This window comes from Rhinopithecus bieti, unplaced genomic scaffold, assembly GCF_001698545.2.
Source record: "Rhinopithecus bieti isolate Rb0 unplaced genomic scaffold, ASM169854v2 scaffold_28525, whole genome shotgun sequence".
Lineage (NCBI taxonomy): Eukaryota > Metazoa > Chordata > Mammalia > Primates > Cercopithecidae > Rhinopithecus > Rhinopithecus bieti.
The window spans coordinates 232,393-242,075 of NW_016812419.1; positions in this window are offsets into that span (position 1 = coordinate 232,393).

Consider the following 9,683-nt stretch of genomic DNA (forward strand, 5'->3'; position numbering starts at 1 on the left):
GCATTAATACCGGAAGTAAATGCATTAATATGGTTCCTTGGAGCTATCATATGATTGATCAGCTAGATGAAGTTGAAAGAGGCTCCAGTCAGGAGAAGAAATAAGAGCAAAGACCTGGAAGTCTGTAGTGTTTTAAGGAAAAGTAAGCATTTCTGGGTTGTAAGTGGGTGGGTATATAGGCAACAATGAGTAAGATAAAGCTACAGTGCTGGCTTCCTCAACCATGATCTCTGCTTGGCCCTCATCCCTTGCCTCATCTAACTTCCCCGGACTTGGCTTGCTTCCTGGCAATGACTCCTGGTCTGCTGAACTCCCACCTGATCTAGCTCTTTTTTGTTCAGATAAATATCAAAGCTATGTTGGCAATTGTTATCTGACCACTGAAGCCATTTTCTCTTCTTTCTGGGCACTCACACCATAATTCTCAGCTTCTCTTGCAGTTAGTTTTGGCCACGTTAACTGAGTTCAGGCCGAAGGAGCATGGGTGCAAGTGGTGATGTGCAATACTTCCAGACTTGGACAGTTGAAAACCTACTATTCCATCTTCCTTTTTGTTTTTCCTCTCCACTTGGCTGCAAATAGAGAACACCTTCGAAGCAACTTTGAGAGCCTTGTATTGAAGATGGCAACTTTGAGAGCCGTGTGTTGAAGATGGCAAAGCCGCAAGATGGAAAGTGCCTGGGTTCTTGGATCATTGTATGGAGGGGCTCTGCCCAAGTAGGATCACCCAGGCTGGATTGCCATGTGAGTGATAGCAAAACAATTTTTGTTGTCATAAGCCCTTGAGCTGTGGATGTTCATAAATTATAACAGTCAGCATTGCCTCAACTAATATAACGGGGAACCGAGGAGGCAGAGAAGTTCTTAGCATCACCCTGAGAAAAAGCAGAATTTGTGGGGAAGGAGATTGCATGAAGGGGAGGATAATAACTCAGGCTGAAGCAGGGCCAGCCAAATCTGGGAAGAATTCTTTGAACGAGGTAATGACAGTATTCCTTTCAATGTGACCAGATGTACATAGAGGAACATCTGGAACCCACTGCAGATTGACTCATTGACACATTCTTATCTGAAACTGAATTTTACCCTCAGTTTCTTAAAGTATCTTTGACAACTTGTATCCTTGGAAACCCTTCATATTTAACCTACTGACAGGTGAGCAATATAGCTTTTTGGGTAAGTTAATTAAAGGAAGAGGATTTTATGTTAATGAAATAATTCATATTTGATTCTCTGATTTAATTTGGTTCCCATAACAATCCCTCAAAGTTAGATGGGCAGAATCTAATATATATATGTATTTCCAGATAGAATAGTCAAGGCTGAGGAGGAGCTTACTTGGCTAAGACCTCACAGTTACATGGAAGAAGCCTGGGATCCATGTCTTCTAGCTCTAGAACATTTGTAAGCAAAATATGTAGACCCTGGTGATAACCCACCCATACTGTCTAGATTCACCTGACTTCATTGCAGTTGAGGTGGACAATTCTAGAGCACACTACAGCTCTCCCTCTGCAAGTACCTGTACCTCTCAGCTTCTCTGCCTTAGGATTTGTTCCAGCACCCTAGGAGCCTTCTTAGCTCAGCACAGGCACGACTTTGGAAATGTAAGGGAGTTAATGTCCCAGAGGTCAATCCCCAATCAACGGGGTACAGGAAGTAGTTGGATAAATGCCCAGCTTCCCATTCCCTTAGATACACTCCACTTGGTTTCTCAGAGGATTCTCAGCAGGACTGATCTCCAGCAAGCATTCACAGCTCATTAGCACACACTAAACTGGCTTTCTTCCCCTGCTCCCTCATCCATGCTTTGTGGGATCATCTCCCAAATAAACTGCTTGCACCCATTCCTTATCTTAGAGTCTGCTTTCAGCAGAACCCATACTTAAGCAGTATACGTGGACTAAAGGAAGTTAGAAGCACGCAGAGGAAAACAGGATTTTTTTTTTTCTCTTGCTCTCTCTGAACTGAATTCAGGTAACCTCTCACGGCAGTGAGTGAGAATAAAGTCCACATGAACACCTCATCAGTCAGTTCCTGTCAGACTCTCCTCCTTTTCATAGGCAGTTGGTGGCACCTGCTAGTCTGGACTCTCCTAAGCATGGTGACTTTGCTTTGCTGCCCAGCTGGCACCAGGCACTAGATTAGCAGCCTTGGTCCCAGACAGCAGCAGATGCTGCCAGCTCACCAACTCCTGGCAGCGGATTCAGGCTTGGGACTGGGCAGCAGAGTTTGATCACTTGCCCCGGCTGCCACAGTTTCCACCCTCTTCCCTATATCCTCTAGTCATGAGAGGCCTGTTTGATAGAGATGTCAGCTCAGCAGTGACTGATCTGTTGAGACAAGCTTAGTGTGGCATGGTGCCATGGGGAGCAGCAGAGGGGCCTCAACCAGATGCCAAAGGGCCCACAGGCCCAGGTCTGACATGCTGAACTGTGGCAGGCTGGGTGTGCAAAGATGCCATCTGTGGGTTATCACCAGAACAGCTGTGTTCATTTGTTCACGCATTCATTCATTCATTCATTTGTATAATATTTACTGATGCTCCTTATGTGCCTGGTACTGTGGTATGAACTAGGTATACAAGAGATAATGAGAGAGATGTAATCTCTCCCTTCCTTGAACTTATAACATAGAATGGAGGAAGATATTGATGGAATATCAAACATATAATTATATGAAATCCTGAGATTTTCTTTTCCCTATTTCTCATACATACCCTCCATCTGGAGACCAAGCCCATATCAAGACAGAGTGCTTTAAAGATGGTGAAAAGAAAAAGTCCTTTAGTATGGTAAAAGCTCCAGAGTTATGCCAGGAAGCAAGCAGCTATGCAGTCACTGGTAAGAAAAAGTAATACTCAGAAGTTCTGCCAGCCACTCTAATTATGACCGGTATTTCTTCTCCGCAAGCCAAGGTGAGACAGGTCAGTAGGTGGCAACTCCTGGGAAATGGAGTGGGATCATTATTTGCAGGGAAGTATAAATGGCTAATATAAGAGCAAGTGTGACTCCTCTTCTTCTCCAAGTGCATGCCATCACATACTAGCATCTCAGGGCTAATGTGCATAAGGAAATAAAGTTCTAAACATGGGATTCCAACATTTGGAGTGAAAGAGTTGGGATGTGGGGACGGTTTATCTTTCTAGGGTCTTTCTTGTGTTTCTCACATAGGCTGGCCTACGTCTGGGAGTGCTGAGGTTGGGACTTGGGCTTCCTGCCTGTCTAGAAAAGGGCCAAATCCCAGCTCCACTCATTGTTGGTCTCCAGGGCTGCTCAAGCTCTGGTTCTTGCAGATGCTATTTGGAGCAGCTCCCAAGCCATTAAACCCTTCCTCCTGGGGAACTCCACAGCTGTCAGAGAGGAGGAGGAGACGGGTGGAACAACCAGTTCAGATTCACTTCAAACCAGAAGTGGAACAATCCCTGTTACATTATTAACCCCCGGAGCCATGTAAAGTTTCATCTGTTTTCTCTCAACGATTTGTTACAAGCTACATTTTCCAAAAACTGCAAGACCTACGACCAAACAGCATCTTTCACATGTGTGTGAAAATCCCGGGGTAACTCCTACAGGGCTGAGAGCAGAGGACATGGGTTCTAATCTTGCCTTTGACACAAGCCAGCTGTGTGACAGTGAGGGAGCCACCTTTCCTCTCTGAGCTTCAGTGTCTGTATTGGTTAGCTATTGCATGTAAAAATACCCACAGTCTTAATAGTATCCAACAATAACAATTAGTACCACAGATCTGGGGGTCAGCTGGGGCTTGGCCAATCTAGTCTGGGCTCAGCTTAGCAGCAATACTTCAGACTATAGTGGCTCTGCTTCATATCACAGGATTGGAGCTTTGCTGGGCTAACTCTGCTCCACATGCTAGTGGGCTAGACTGCTGCTATGGTTTGAATGGTTTTGTCTCCTCCAAAATTCATGTGGTTGAAATTTAATCTCCAATGCAACAGTGTTGGGAGGTGAGGCCTCTTGGAAGGTGTTTAGATAATGAAGGCTCTGAATGAATGAATGCTGATTATGCTTGTAGGAGTGAGTTCACTCTATTCTGCTCTTCTGCCATGTAAGGACACAGAGTTCATCTGTCTTGCCCTCCCATCTTCTGCCACATGAAGAAGCAGCAAGAAGGCCCTTACCCAGGTGTCGGTGCCTTGATCTTCGACTTCCAGCCTCCAGAACTATGAAAGAAATACATTTCTGAGGTACTCTGTTATAGCAGTACAAATGGACTGAGACAACAGGCATGTTCTCTGCAACAGCAGAAGTATCAGGAGGAAGTAGAAATATGTGAAACCTCTTAAGGCCTAGGCTTGGAACTATCATGAAGTCCCACTTCATTGGCCAAAGCAAGTCAATTGGCCCCAAATCAAGAGGTAGGGAAGTATGCTCCACCCATGATATGCCATGACCATGATGCGGCTGCAGGTTGGGGTGAAGAAGCATCAGGACCATTTATTCTATCTGCCATAGTCTCCTTACCTATAACATGACAAGATCAACAGATTACATGGTTCCTTGGGCCCCTCATAACCTAAACATTCTGTAAGTCTAAATAATGATGTAGAAGCAGAACAGTGTAAAAGGATGTAAACCAGTGAAAAAAAGCAAGAAATAAATCTGGTATGTCTTAATAAAATTTCTCTGAACATATGAGCAAATTACAACCAGGTACAAAGACATGGTTTTTGAAACCTGCCCACCTCACTCAAATCGGGCAACTGATTTTCACAAGCTCAGCATATGTGAGCATCTGTATAAAAATGCAGGAGGGCCCTGCTCCAAATTTCCACACCTGTCCTCGCCTCCCTAATACCAATAAGGTGATTTAACCTGAATCAGAGGTCAAGAGCTGGGCACCTCCCAATGTGTACATGTTTTCTGCTTTGGAAGCAAAAGAAGCAGCTTCCTACTAGAGAATATGCAATGAAAAAAATTATATCAGCAGGACTCTCTTTGCTGGAAGTGTGAACTTGATAGAAATCAGAAATGCAAATGGTATTCAAGTGCGGTTAAAACTTCTGCTTTCCAAAAGGGGGAAAAATTAATTGCTTTTATACTTACCGTAGTGATAAGCCGGAGGCACATGCTATACACAAGAAACAGCATCCAGAAACCTTCCAAGAGGTGGAGGGAAGGGAGGCAATAAATCTCCCCTAGAAAGCCTCACGTTCCTAACTGCAGATGTGCACGGCATGTAATTTTTTAGCTGTGTGGTTCAGGGACCTGCTAAGAGTTTCAGATTCAACTGACTTCTGTGAAAGCTTGAGAAGATGTTTGGGAAAATGCTCATAAATGATAAAAGAAGAGCTTAAGCAGTGAGTAGGTGTCCAGAACCTCTTAGTTGCTGGGGAAAAGGTGTTAGTTTATGGCTTTTATTGCAAGGACATCTGCAGCTTCTCAGGTTTATGGAGCACATATGCTTGCAAGAAAGTCCCACAAGCCTCAAATCATGTCCACCTTTTTCAGAGGGTGGGCCTTGGAGGGAATGCCCAGGGTGTATGGATTGATAGGACTTCCATGAATGGGGTGACTATTTTGTCCAGTTTTCCTGGGACAGTGCCAGTTTATTTCTGTTACTTCAGTACCTTATCTAGTTAGTAACCTTATTCACTCTCAAAAGTCTCAGTAGCACAATAACTTTGAAAAACTGTTGGCCTGAAAGACCAGGCTGTGCATTAGACCCATTCATCCATTCAGTTAGCATTCCGCTACGAGGACCTGGGCACACACCTGTTATTTCCCTAGACTTTATGAATTCCTAAAAGCAAGGGCTGTGTTTCACCCATTTTTTTAAAACTTTAGGTTCTAGGGTACATGTGCACAATGTGCAGGTTTGATACATAGGTATACACGTGCCATGTTGGTTTGCTGCACCCATCAACTCATCATTCACATTAGGTATTTCTCCTAATGCTATCCCTCCGCCAGTCCCTACCCCCGATAGGTCCTGGTGTGTGATGTTCCCTGCCTTGTGTCCAAGTGTTCTCATTGTTCAATTCCCACCTGTGAGTGAGAACATGTGGTGTTTGGTTTTCCGTCTTTGTGATAGTTTGCTGAGAATGATGGTTTCCAGCTTCATCCATGTCCTTGCAAAGGACATGAACTCATTCTTTTTAATGGCTGCATAGTACTCCATAGTGTATATGGTTTCACCCATTTTTGAGGCTATGGCCCTTCTCCTCTTCTCTCTTCTTCCAGTTGTTTCTCCCTGCTCCCCCAGGCTCTGTTCTGCCATGCACAGCCTTGACTCTCACATCATTTTCTAGAGGACTTTTGTCTCCCCAGTCCTCACCATAACCTCCTCCAACATCCATTAGTTCTGTGGCTACATCTCCGGATCAGCCTAAAGGTTAATGAACATTGTACCATTCACAATCTCCAAGTCAGACTACGTCAATAGAGGGTCATGCCATTAACTCCCCCAGGGAATTCTAGAACTCATAACTCCCTCAGTCTCTGTATCATTTTTGTCATACAAAACAAACAAACAAAACTGAGATGTTTTCTCTAAATTTAAGATTGTATTTCAGAGACAGCAATAATCTTGGATATGTGGAGACTAACTAGATGTCCCTCAAACACATTTTGCTTTGTTCCTGGGCACTCAACTGGACTATGTCTCCCAGTGGTCCTTGGGGTAAGGTATGGCCATGTGACTGACTTCTGGCCCATTACATGTAGACAGAAGTAATGTATATTACTTACTGGTCCGATCCATAAACACAGATGCTCCTTGACTTATGATGGGGTTATGCTGTGAAAAACTCACTGTAATTGGAAAATATTATAAGTTGAAAATGCATTTAATGCACCTAACCTACAGAACCTCATAGCCTACCTTAAATGTGCTCAGAACACGTTTGCCTATGATTGGGCAAAATTATCTAATACAAAGCACGTTTTATAATAAAACGTTAAATATCTCATGTAATTTATTGAACACCACACTGAAAGTGACAAAGAGAATAGTTGCATGGATACTTGAAGTATAAGTTCTACTGAGTGCGTATCACTTTCACACCATTGTAAAGTCATACAATTGTAAGCTGAATCACAGTAAGTTGAACCACTGTAAGTCAAAAAGTATCTGTATTTCCCATATGGCTCTTTGATGTGTTTCTTCCATTTCCCATATCTGGGGGTTGGATATTGATGCCCACAATGATGTTGGAAGACAGGAGGAGATTCTCAGCCCTGGCTGCTCATGAGAGACACCAGGGGTACTTAAAACAAAATTCTGTGCACACATCCCACCCTGAAGTAATGGAATTAGAATTTCTACTGTCAGAGAGGCAGAGCTCTCCATAGGTTTGAACACCTGAGTGACTGTGTGAAGAAAAGTCCCTGTTTCTTCCACCAAGTGTACTTTACCTGAAAAACAAACAAACAAACAAACAAAACGAAACATAAAAAACAATTCCATGGTGTTAGGCTCGGTCTGTATTTACTTTAACTAATACAATGAGCAACTGCATTTCTACAAATGGATTCACCAGCCATGTCCTTATCAATTCCTGGATGAAAGGAGGCTGTTGGTAGGAGGTGAGTAAAGAGAATCACATCAAGGAAATGGGCACAGGCCTCCCACTGATCATCTAGGAAATACTTGAGAAATGGTTGTGAAAGGAGAATTGTGGTATGGTGAGGAGTGGATGGACGGAGAAAGGAAGCTGAGGCCTGCAGGCCCTATTTTTATATGGTCTGAGAAAGCAGGTATGAGTGTGTGTGATAAGGGAGTGTGTTTTGTGAGTTGATGATATTAGGCTGAACTTGAAGTCCTCCTAACTTTGGAAATAAATTACTTGGATTACAACACTTTTCTGTTGGATGACAAATCTCCTTGTATTTATGTGGCCATGCTCCTCTATGTGGAGACATGCCTCCCTGGGTAATAGAAATTGGCTTGCTACAAAGGTTTTGCATTCTTGTTGGTTCAACATGGGTCTTTGGCTTAAGGCTAAACATCCGGGAAGCCCATGAACTGGATGCTCTTTGCTTAACTAATGACCTTTCCTGGCTCTTACCAAGAGCTTCATTCTCTTTCTCCTTTTCCTTTTCTTCTCCTCCTCCTTCTCCTCCTCTTTTCTTCCTTTTCCTCTCCCTTCCCCTTCCTCTGTCCTTCCTTTGCCCCCTGCACTTCCTCCAACTTCTCCCCTTCCTTCTCTTTCTTTCTCTCCTCCTTTTTCTCTCCCTCTACCCTTGACCTTCCTTTCCCTTTCCCCTTCTTAACCTCCCTTTCCCTATCTTCCTTCTTCTCCCTCTGTCCTTCCCCTTCACCTCCTCTCCAGGTTTCTCAACAAAAAGGTAGCTTTCCACTCCAGTCACATCCCTTGAAATCCTGACCAGCCACACTATGGAGGTGATTATTAATTGGCTCATTATTCACTTACTCTTTTAATCAACACTGTTGGTTAGGCGGGGCTTTGTTGGGTAAGGATAGATCTTGCCATGGTTGCCACTGTGCTACAAGTGGACATACAGAGACAAAAGAGATTATCTTTGTTGTAGAAATAGTCAGTCTTATGAATGGCAAAAGTGGGCAGTTACATGGTCAGGAACCAAGGAAGCAGTTAAGCAAATCATTGAGAGTTCAAGGCTGCCTCATGTCTAGCAGAAGAGACCTCAAATCCCCAGGCAACAGACGATTCTGTTCATTAGGAGCCCATCACTGATGCTGGATGTTTTTGTTTTGTGGGTATAAGGCAAGTAGAACCCTGTTATTGAGAAGGCTTGTCAAAGACTGTCCCTCCATGAAACTCAGGGAGGAGGAACTTGATATTTTCTAGGGAAAGTTAGGGCAAATTTACATAGGAACAAGAGATCTTGTAAGAAAAATGGGATAGTAATCTTGACACCTTCTTTATGGGAGTTTTAGACCATCCCTGAGGGACTGAGGAGCATGATGTTGCCAAGCAAGAAGCCTGGTGTTCACACATGAAGTGGAAAAGAGAGGGTGCATTGTTGAGCTGGTGTGTCCTTGGAAAGTTGCCTATGAGGGCATCTAGAACACAGATATTTAGAAACAAGTAAAACCAGGAGCCCAGTTCTACTGTGATCTGGCACTACTACAGACAAGTGTAAACCTTGGAGTTGCATGCCTAGTTCCACACCATGGAACAAAGTCGGACTTAGACTGTGTAACATCAGCATTTCCCTGTTTCCTGGGTGATGGCATTATGGACTTTAAACTTTTTTTTATTATGAATTAAAACACACATATGCAGAAGTACACAATCCATGAATGTCTAGCTCACTTAATGACCACACAAGCACTACCTGTGTCAAGCACCACCTGGGTCAAGACATAAAGCAAAACCAACACCCTAGAAGCCTCCTTCATGCCCTCTTCTCATCATGCCCCTTTCTTCCACTGTATACATCTTAATTTCTAACACCACATCTTCCTTTTGCCTGCTTTTGGAATAGATACGTAAATGAACTCATATGATCTGGACTCTTGTATCAGGCTTCTTTTGCTCAATATTACATTTATGAGATTCATCCATGTTGCTGCTCATTTTCCTTGCTGTGTAGTACTTCACTGTATGAATATATGCTGATCCATCTATCCATGCCCTTTTTGATGCATATTGGGCTGCTTCCAGTTTGGCTGTTCCAAACCAAACTTGTGTTAAGATTCTGGAACATGTTTCCTAGGAACGCAAGGACCATTTGGTG